Below are 11,642 nucleotides of genomic sequence, written 5' to 3'. Positions count from 1 at the left end.
TCAGAAAACTGGGGTTGGAAGGGACCTTTGGATATCACCAAGTCCTCTGCTAGGGCAGGTTCCTACAATACAAGGATGGCGTCCAGATGGGTCTTGAGTATCTCCATAGAAGGAGACTTCACAACCTCTCTGGAAAACCTGTTCCAGTGCTCTGTCATCCTTACTGTTAAGTTCTACCTCACGTTTGTATGGAACTTCCTATGTTCAAGTTTTATACCATTACTTCTTGCCCTATTACTACACACCACTGAGAAGTGCCTGGCCTCACCCATTTGCTTCTCATCTGCCTTTAGATATTTATAAACATTTTTCAGATCACATCTCAGTCTTCTTTTCCTCAGGCTGAACAGACTCAGGTTGCTCAGTCTTTCCTTATATGGGAGATGCTCCAGGCCATTTATCATCTTTGTGGCCCTTCGCTGGACTCCTACAAGATCCCTGTCTTTTCTGAATTGGGGAGCCCAGAAATGGATGCAGTAGTCTGAATGTGGCCTTACCAGGGCAGTGTAGAGAGAGAGAATCACCACTCTTGACCTGTTGACCATGCTGTATTTAATGCATCCCAGGATACCATTGGCCTTCTTGACCACAAGGCAAACTGCTGGCTCACGGCCAACTTGCTGTCTACCAGGACCCCCAGGTCCTAAATAATGTAAAGTAATGTATTTAAAACTCTGATGTTTTCTGTTTAAAATCAGTTACATTTTAAGGGATGAGATATAACATCCTTTCAAATGATGCTGACCTATGACTACAGTAAAATACCTTGTTATTTTCTCTTAACAACTAAAAACAGCTATGCAATGTTGTAAAATAGAGGGGTTTCAGTAAGCTAAATTATTAAAAATATGTAAACAGATAATAAAAGGCATAAATAAAATACATGAAAGATCTACATTTCAAAAGCTGAAACAAAGCTGTCTTATACTTTATACAATTAGTTTTGCTACAGTGCTCATCCTATGCAGAACTTGAGATCCACTTTACCAGCGAACTTTCCAAGTACATACTTTACAAAAGGCCATCTCATTACGCAGCCAATTAAAACGATTTGTTTGTTCATGATGGAATCTAATGTAGAGATTTGTTTTCTTCCAATAGATACCTTCTGCTAAGAAGCCAAATTGGCACAAGTATATAATTGCAGTAGTTCCACTGGGAGCTACAAAGAAGTTTGTGAAGCTGATAATTCTTTAGTGCAAATGAACTAACAATAAAGACAAGCCACTTATAAAATTTTCCACTGCGAAAATTGAGAAACATTGCAGCATCCAGAGAAAACATAGAAGATTAAAAACCCCAGGATTTTATTATATTACCATCTTTATTGTATTACTTATATTATAATATTTATTCTAGCATCTATATTATTTATTATGTATATATATTAGCATTTTCCAGTCATTAAGGAACTGGAGGCTCTTTTTTCTTCCCCTATCTACTGACATATATTATTCTGTTATGATATATATTATTTTATCAGTTTTATAGGTGATACATTGATGAAGTCTTTCTCGTGAGGATTTTAAGACCAACATCCAAATTGCAAAAGCTCATTCTTTCCCGAGCAAGATAGCAAAGATATTATAAAAGTTGTCACAGTGATAGTTTTGGATTCAGTTGCTCAGCTAAACCCATTAGTATTGAGATCCAAACTGGGCATAAAATTCAGTAACTCATATAAACATGTTTTAAAATTGGAAGGAAAAACCTATAGAGCCTTGTTTTGCTTGTAGTGAATATGAATGGAAATTTGCTGTGAGGCATGCAGAGCAAAATGCATCCTGTTCTCTGAAGCTCATTCATCAAATTTGTAGAATGTACAAACTCATGGATTATAGTACAAGACGTAGAGGGAACAGGAAGAATGGAGATGGAGCTTTTAAAAAATGAGAGAGAAAACTGAGCCCTAATGAGTATGAGTGCTATTTCCAAAGAGAACATATAGTTTGTATAGCCCACAGCAGTGCTAACTTTGGTTTAGCTCATCTGACATTGTTGCTGAAGTAGAAGCATTCATGAAATCCTCAGGCAATTTTTGGCTTTGAACTTTGTTTTTCAGTTTTGATTTGAGGACAAAAAGTATCAGAATCATGATAATCAATACAGTCAGAGATAAACCCAGTTTCCCAGAGCTGACAGAGAGGCTGATGGTCCTTGGTGCAGACCATGTCATTGCAAAGGAATGTAACCCTAATGGTACAAAGAAATCATACTTATGGGTGACCAGAACTGCAGGCTGATTTCTCCTAGGTGGTTTCATTTTCAGAAGAGACAAAGAATAAGTATTACTCCTGAAGACAAAGGAAACCCTGCTCACTTTCATTTTTTCTCCCTTGTGCAATCCAGCCCTAAATTGAAGTATGTGAAGAGGGTTTATAAGTGCTCTACAGAAGGGCTGTTGGAGCATGTGAAAGCTGAGAACAGCTCTGGGGTGAGACACAGATGATGCCAAAGGACACAAGATTACTGGTGCTCTGGACAACAGGGTTTAGATACAGGGTTTAGATCACATTGCAGCATTAGCAGATAAACTGAGTTCCCTTTTCTTGGATGCAAAATGTTGCTTTATACCATTTGCTTCATAAAACTAAAGTAGGAGTATAAATTTGGCATGTGCTTCCAAAGAGAGGAATCTCCCTCAGGGGATTTAAACTTCCTCAAGAAGAGCTCTTTTTATGGCTAGAAGCGTGGCTGGAAGTAGTGCCTAGACTTGTGACTTTCTTGTCTTTCTAGTGCAAAGTAGCAGCCAAGTGCCACCAAGCCAGCAGTGTGCATCTCTGCATTTTGACTTGGTAACTCCGTAAGTTCCAGAAGAAAACACTGTTTGAGCTCTTTTCTTTTAGACAATAAATGCCAGTTTGAAACATCATTATTATTCTTACTGTGGATAAAATTAGAATTTAAACTTGTAAAATACATGGCAGCAGCTGATGATATAATAAAATGAAGTTTTGGAACTGATGAATAGTTTATACTGTGGGTGCTCAAATAAGATAAAGAATGGAGTTAATGCTGAAAAAAATGAGCTGGATACATCTCATTAAGGGCTTACTGCTGTATTTGCATTTTTGTTTAATACTCAAATCCTGAAGCACTGCAAATGAGCTGTAACTTTACAGTCTTTAGAAAATAAATAAAGATTAGATAAATGCAGATGCTATGCAAATAGTCGATCGGCAGCAGGCTACTGAGCAGCCATTAACGAGTGCTGGAAAGTTACACAGGTGATCATGAAAGACCTTTCCAACAAGACTAAATGCCACAGTGATGTGTAAGTTCCTTCTTTCCTGAAATTTGTCATACAGGCTGTTACGAGGTAATCTGAAGTTATGTCTTGTTAGGTGAGAAAAGATGATGTATCTGTGGGTGGGGAAATACATGTGGAATTGTTAACATGTAAAGAAGAGACAAATAGTATAATTGCACAATGCCTGAATTATTGCAAGTGAAAAGAAATAACCTTTTCTATTTTCTTCATTTCCAAGTAACACACAAATATCTCCAGCCTTCAGAATCATACTCAGATCTTCTAAAAATGACTCATCCTAGACCAGATGAGACAGTTGCTCATTTATACCCTGGATTACCAAAGCATTTTAAAAGTCATTCTTTCACTATCCATTTGTTTGTCTTCCCCATGCTTTCTTATTGGTTGTTTGTTATGAAAGAGATTTATAGTTTAAAACTCTGTCTTATTTATCCCCTTCCTTTTAATGAGTAACTATAAAATAAGCATCATTTTCCTAATGTGCATTTTGAGTGTCAGAAATAGGCAATTTAAATGTGAGGCTTCAAAACACTATTAATGCTGCAATTTAGTGACAAAATATCTCTCGGTTTCCAGTGCCTCTTGCCACATTTCTTCATTTCGATGATTTATTGTATTATTTATTTGGCTGCAACAGTTAGGGCCCGAAGTCGTCGGTTTATTTCTTTATTTCTCTGCAAATTAATACGTGGCTGGCTCTACCTTTGTTTGACAGTCAGCCGAAAGTGACGCGACATCAGCCCCCCATTGTGCCAGGTCCTTCTCGACAGTTTTCCAAGATCGTCTCTCCATTCGCCGCCTGTGTATGAAGTCTGAATACTAACTTGGGAAAGCTCAGCCTACCATCATAGCCCTCGGCTCACCAGAGAGCAGCCACGGCTTTCTCCCTCTGATGACAAGGGGGAAAAGCTGTCACAATGGCTAACATGAAAACAGAAGTAATGATAGAGATTAGAGGGTTTCTTGATGATTAGCTCAGCTTCATGTGCTCCAAAGCGTTCAGAGGGGATGAACTGTCTCAAGAAAAGCACTGTTGCTCAGGGAGTTTACCAGCCTCTCCTCTCCCCTCAAACATGCTATGAGCACGAGTAACTTCTTAGTACTCAGCGTGTGGCACGTACCGCTTCAGGGTGCTGGATTATGTGCCTGCCTGCATGAGGCCCAGTGTAAATTATACAGCATCCTGCTGCTATTTGAAGATATCGAAAGAACATTTCAATTTTAAATATGCTTTCCAAATCCATAGACTCTGCCACCATGCCTGCATTAGATATACACTTGCATTGAAAATGTTTTCAGACTTTTTCAGCTTTATACAAACTGGACATCTGGAAAAATACACTGTGGTGCTCTGACAGCTGCAAAGGGATGCGATGTGCACAGCAAAGCCCTCCCATGGCTTTTTCTCCTCCCAAACTTCAAAGCTGGTAAAAACAGCATAGGTACCCTATAGGTATTCCTATGCTTACTGCGTATGAGGCAAGGAAGGCTTAGCATCAGCATTGGCCTTTAGGGCTCAGGAAGTAAGCCCCAGAGATGTGAGATACCTGTCTTAGTGTTGTACAGCAGATCTATAAAAAATTCCCTTGCTTGGTGCCCTAATCAAATACTGCTAAATGGCTGACACAAATGCATTCCAGTGATGATGTCCACACCGACAGCTAATAGCTGCATTTGCCACTGGACAAATACTTGCTGTTGCAAAATTTGGGCCTGAATAAAGGATTCCTGTGCCCCTGCGGATTGCAAGCCCCTTTTTGCTGAGATTTTGTTGTGTAGTTGTAATCCTTGCAAAAATGCAGGAGTCCAGTTCTGGGGATGAGCACTTAGAAAGCATAATCCTCCTCTGCCTAAGCATTCAAAGAGCCTGAGGGGCTATTTCTAGAAGAGGCCAAAGCTGTTAACTTGCCAAGGTAAACAGAAGTGATGGCCTTGTTGTGAAACTGCATGATTTATTATGATTAACAGCTCATTTTAGTGCTACAAGAGCACTTGAAATATCCTTACAGCTTACCATTTCCTGTGAAAGGATAATGTTGTAGCAGTGGACGTGGTGGACATGTCTCTTGGGCAGTGGGAAAGTAGCTGCTGATGAAAGGAAAAGAAATTTTGAGATGCCCACAAAAAAACAGGTAAAATTATATTTGTAAAACCTGTCCAGGCTTGCTATGCTACTTGGGAGGGGCCCAAACAAATGTTTTGTCACAAGTTCCTACTGTTAATTTTATCTTGATGTGGTTTTTTATGCAGTATTTAGCATGGGAACACATGTTTTTACCCCAAGCTACATTTCTGCAAGGAGGAGGAGGTGCACCATATTAGCAGGAGTGACCCTAAAGCCCCACTCCCAGGCTCAGTTGCAACAGACTGCATATACAGAGCTAGAGCATTGCTCCTAGACCGCAGGCTGAACAACCCCGTGGAGCAGGCTTTGTGCAAATCCCCCTAAACTTCAAGATCCTGTGTAAAACTTGAGGCGCCCTGGAGCTGGAACTGCCATGTTCTCTGGACAATTTACAAGTCATAGTGATATAAAGCTGCACATGTCCAAAATTCTGCCATTGGGAGCATGAATTATGTCCACTTGCTATTCAGTCTCACCCTTGCATTTTACCATGGAAAGGTTTGCACAGACCCTGAAACAATAGCTTGAAAGGCATATATTCTCTACCTGAAATAAAATAAAAAATACTGAAATTTTGTAAGACAAGTATGAGATAAATGCCATTTTACTGAATGAGTTCACCTGAAAGAACACATCAACCAGAAAATTGTTCTCTACATGCACCTGAATGCTCTTTGATTGCTGCAGTCAGTCACAGACCATCACATTAGTCTATGAAAGAAGAAACTGCAGACTAACTGCAGAGGCTTGGGGACATTAGGCCAGCAGGGCTTGGAGACACTGAAAGTTTCTCTCCCATCTCATACAATGCGATTCTGCTAAGCATTTTGCAGCTTAGCTAACTGCAGAAGAGACTGTCAACTATTTTTCCAATCATGCGACTTTTGTGGAGAATAAAAGAGGGACATAATAGGAACAAGTAGTGCCCAGGAAGAGGAGGATGGAGATGGACATTTCAGACGTTTGCAGGGTCTATATGCCCAGGCTTTGCAGTCCTTCAGTCTGGTCCTTCAGTGCAACATCGCAATCTCTTTCTTTTCTCACCTGAACCAGCCATTTATCTTTTACTTATTTTAATTATTGGGTAAATTGGTCATTTTCTTATTTTGACATTTTAATTTTCTTTGAAGAGATAGAGTTATTAGAGAAAAACTACCAAGATCATCATCTTATATCAATGCTCCTCAAGATGGGAGTAGACTTTTCCCTTTGAGTGAAGTTTGCACAATGCTCAGATATAAGAAAGGCCTGAATAACTTGCAGAAACGATTTCCTATATCCAAAAGGCACACAAACTGCACAAAAAAAGGATTTCATTTCATGTTTTTTACCCCCTTTTCCAGTAGAAAATTTGGAAATAAGTGTGGAGCAACGTAGTTCAGGTTTATTAAGTCTATTTGACCCTTAAGTCATATACTGACATTTTAATTTTACTGTCTGACATTTAACAAATCCTTAGCAGTTCTGAAAAAGTTAATGATTACAGAAAAAGCTCTCTGAATAGTTGGCTTAAGTGTATGGAAGTAAAATAATTAACAGCACCTTTTGTTTTATCACATAAAATTGTTCACAATGGTGATTTTTAATTGCATATTATGCATGTAGATATATTCACAGCATTTTGACTAATAGCTTGCCCTAGTTCTTTAAGTGACTTAAAATAGCAATACTTTAAAAAGTAGTTAGGCAACAAGAAGTAGAGAATGCTATAATAATAATTTGTAATATTTCTAACATTTGTCAGGCTTTTCCCTCCTTCACACAACTGACCCGGGGAGCCAGTATTACTGGAATGAAAGTGTTACAGTGCCTTTGCAGATTTCCTACAATAGAATCGTGTCCCTCCCAGCTATTTGCAAGAAGTCCTACAGGAACAATTATGAAATACTCTCATTCATTTGGCACAATGGCATATGGAAATTTCCTGCAACACTAATTACTATGGTTGCAATTTTTAGCCAAAAATGTCAGTGTCTAGGATTTAATTAGTCTGCAGCAGGATTTTAAAACTGACCTTCTAGTTTAGTTAATTAATTTGCCAGTTCTTTTTTTTTTTTTTTTTTTCTTTTAGAGGACCTGTCAAATCAGTTTTTAGGAGATTTTAATTAAAAAGAAATCACTACTTCAAATTCTAGCACAATATCTAAAAGCAGTTTTAAAATATTTTTCGCAAATAAAAGCAGTGAGGTCAAGTTCCTGCTGCTTTAGAGTGCCCTTCTTGAGTGCTAAGACTGCTCTCTGAGTATTTGTGAAAGGCAGTTTGCAAAATATAAAAGTGTAATTAAGTTTTCCCCCAATTAACAATTCACTCCCTGCTTTCATCAGCACTCTCTGCTGATATTTGTTTTTGGTTTTGTTTTTTTTTACAGGATTTTCTTACAGCATTAATTAGAGATCTGTTTCTAATACTAAAAACCAACATACTGAAAATCTTGGACAGTTTGACTTATCTCAGTTTCATGTGAGTGGCTGAGGCTGATTTCTCATTCGAACCAGAAATCTTGATATAAATTCAGTTTCAGAGCTATAAAGACAGAACTGCGAGAAAGATTTTTTTTTGTTCATTTTTATCTTGACATGAGCCAAAATATGCCTTTTATTCTATCCTCTTTCTTTGTGACAGTTACTCTGCTGAGAAGTTACACATTACTCTTTCCTGTGGAGAAAATTAAAAACAAGCTATCTAGCAGTTCCAGCTCTGCAGCACATTCCAGCTACTGAACTGTGTCATACTGTTTTAAAAGAACTACAGTACATCTCCTGAAATGGAAGAAGCTGTGACTTTTTTGGTGCAAAGAAATCAATAAAAGGATGGAAAGTACACGGACATGGCTGAGACTGCTCCTGACACACAAATGTGGACACAATTACAAGCTTTAGTGTACTGTAATGGTGGGGGCTTTACAGCTAAGATTTAATCACTGGTAGTATGAGTGCTGCTAGCTAACTCATGCAGATGAGCATAATGGTTGTGAACAACAGTGCACATAAGTGTGCAAAATGGAAAACTTCGGCTGGAGCCATTTCTTCACTTTTGAAAAATAGAGTGTATTAAGTCAGGTAAAATATTTTGATAAGACCACACATTTTGCCACAGTTCCTCTTGCCACTGCACGCTGTTGACATGCCTAGGAGGAAAGCAGACAAGGTCTGTAACAAATACTGAGAAGTAATTAAATTTCTTTCTCATCAGGGGTGCTGCCCTCCACCAGCTAAGACCTGGAAGGACCATGTTCCCCACTGCCAGCCCTTTCTGCTCTGCTGGCATAGAGACAAGACCTTCTGTCCAGCTTTGTATCCAACTGCAGCTTTTGTGCATTTTCATTTTTTTTCCCATCCTCCTAGGTTGTCTTTCAGAGACATTTTTATTTGACGTTTTCAGACTATTTTTCCTTACTTTTTCTGTTTTGTTTGTTTGCTTTCCTCCAAAAATAAATAGAAAAGCACTTGAATTCAACTGAGTCATTGAATCTGAAACACTTCTTGGACAGTCATCACATCTTGGTTACTCTTCAAAGGTCATTTCTAAGGTCAACCTGGTGCACTCCTAAGAAAAGAATGAGAAGCTCCATGTGAGACAAGGCATATATTTACCTAGCAAGAGATAAGATTATCTTGCAGTATCATTTGAAAAGCTGAACGCTCCCTGCTCCCTACTCCCTACTACTGCATGTCCTTCCATGTTCATGCTACGACACTTTGAGACAGGAGCTATTGTCCTCCAAGTTCAATGGCTGCATGGTGACTGAGAATTTTCCAATAGGTCTCAAGTATCCAGACAGTTTCACTGTCACTGGTTCCCAAGCATCAAATGCAGAATACAGCTAGAACTAGTTAACATCAGAGGACAATGTTTTTGCAAAATGCAGGTAATCTTTATTCTCTCTGGCAAGGCTTTTGGAGGATCTGTAGTCATAAGTCCACCTACTCCCATCATATTCAGGATGAGACAGCACAGGTGTAATAGTGGCATAATTGTGATACAGTCATTATCATCCAAAAAAGCCCTAGTGAGACATAATCCCAGAGCTATCACATACAATAGTTACTAGGATAAGCAATAGCTGTATTGGTTCATATCTACCACTCAATCCCCCTGTATCTGTCAACTTTCTGCTATAGAGAAGTGGCTCTTTACAAGTGCAAGACACTGCTAAGTTTTAGATGTAGAAAAAATGCTCTGTTCATAAAAGATGAGGTTGCAGAAGAAGTAATGAGTGAGGAGGAAAAAGTGGAGATACAAAAGAAGCGAGATTTGAAGGAGGGGAAAAAGAAAATATTGGAGGAAAAGAAAACGGAGATGATGTCCATTTAACATCTAAAAAAAACCCCCAAATAATCAAACTTCACAATACCTTCTCCATTGTTAATGCCAGTATTTGCCAGTGAGCAAACCTGATGGTGAGCTGAGGCTCTGCCAGCTTCGGCAAGGTTGCTCAGCAGAACATGGCTCATCACTGGTATGTTATGAATATTGCATCAACTCACTTTTGGTACAAAATCTCTCTTCGATACCATGAAATCTCCAAAATGCAGGAACCTCCATCAAGTATTTCATAATTTCTAAGGATCTACTTTTGATATTGCCCCATGACTCATTCATCAAAAAGGGCCCTCTGGACCTTTACAAAGTACCTGTGCTTTCCTTCAGTTCTTGGCAGTGGGTTTGCGTCCAGACACAAATTCTCTTTAGACACAATTTTTTCTCATGTTGCTGGTTTCCTTCTCGTGTTAAATCCTAACATGGCAAGGTAAAGCAAAACTGCATCATTGCTAAGCTCCACTGCATGAACTAACAAAAAAAAAAGGTGAGTTCTCTGTCCTGTTTTAACCTAGTTTAACTACTGAGCACACCACAGAGCCAGAGAGACTTTGTTTTACATATGACTGAAGGAGGCTGAGTGGCTGCAGTGCTTGTTCGCTCTGTCCTCTTTGGGGGAGAGAATTTAATAGCTCAAGCCTTCAGCTGAATGATTCACAAGCAGCATCTAAGTTAAAAATCAAAGAATTCCCTCCCTTTAAGACAAGAATCACAGAGAATTTATTGCCTTTTAGTTGCATGGTAACTGTTGACCATTTAACAGTTCAAAGCAAGTTCTGAAAAGCATCAAATATAGACTTTGCTTATTATTAGACACTAAGTGAATGGGTGACTATTTCATTCTCAGGAACCAGAGAGCAGACTAGCAGTAATCACTTGTGAAGTGAAATTAAGCTTACAGGTAGCTAGACTGAACACCTCATTTCTACACTACCATTAACAGTTGTGACTTTGTGCTGTGCAATGTACATTCCAAGGGCAGAATTTCATTAACCTGAACATATTTTGAGCTCATCAAGTTAAAAATCAAGCAAGAAAAAGAAAGAAGAGTCAGTGCATCTTTCATAATATTTCTACCGTTAGAAGCTCCAAAGCTTTCATGAATTGCCTGAAATCATTAGCGGATCTTCTTGTTCCCTTTGCAGTCTGAAAGGAAAGTTTCCTTTCTGCCAGATTTGTGTGTCTGCAACTTTATCACAAAAGACCCAGTAGACTTCCTGTACCCACAGTCGCATTAATTTTCATGTTCCTTCAATAGCTGGAGGTGCTTGTTCTGCCTTCAATAAAATAACCCCTTACCAATCAATAAAAAAAGCAGAGAATATGAATCTTTCGAAATCGATAATATGTACAATAATTACACAAGTATGCTAGTGACAGCCAGCGCGTCAAAGCAAATCCCAAGACCCATGATCTCAAAGCCTCCAGAAAGCAGCAAAAAATGATGCAGTTTTATTCACTTGTGCTTTTGTATGAGCCAGTGTCAAGATTAGATGATGAGTGGGTGTATTAACTCCTCAGCCTGTTCCCTCAGCTTTCACAAAACGGGCTCTACTTAAATGCAAGCATTTTCAGTGTGATCAAAAACTTTCTACTGCTGGCTGCCCATTGAAATGGCAGAGTTCAGATGGAGTAGCAGGGAACAAAACAGTGTATATCAGTGCTCACCCCTCACACTAGCCATTTATGTGGTACAAAAAGGATTCACAAGGCAGCCTTACAGGCAGAAAAATCACAAGGATAGTTAGATATGATTGGAACAATGCAAGCTGCAAGCAGCTTAAAAAGTCTGTGCCCAATGGGGAGCTGGTCCCTTGGGTGAAGGACTGGGATACTCCTTCACAACGTCTTTCATTCAGATTAGGAAGTTAGCTGGTGGGTGCTTTAGGGAATGTGCTGCTTCCTAAATAATACATTGATGTCAT

At 39.0% G+C, this 11,642-nt stretch overlaps 1 pseudogene; it reads right to left on the bottom strand.

Annotated features, from left to right (window-relative positions):
- Nucleotides 1-4,063, bottom strand: LOC149919549 (uncharacterized; annotated as a pseudogene).
- Nucleotides 4,064-11,642: the final 7,579 nt, after the last annotated feature.

This window comes from Phasianus colchicus, chromosome 1, assembly GCF_987193195.1.
Source record: "Phasianus colchicus chromosome 1, bPhaCol1.hap1.1, whole genome shotgun sequence".
Lineage (NCBI taxonomy): Eukaryota > Metazoa > Chordata > Aves > Galliformes > Phasianidae > Phasianus > Phasianus colchicus.
This window is presented reverse-complemented; position numbering and strand designations above follow the sequence as displayed.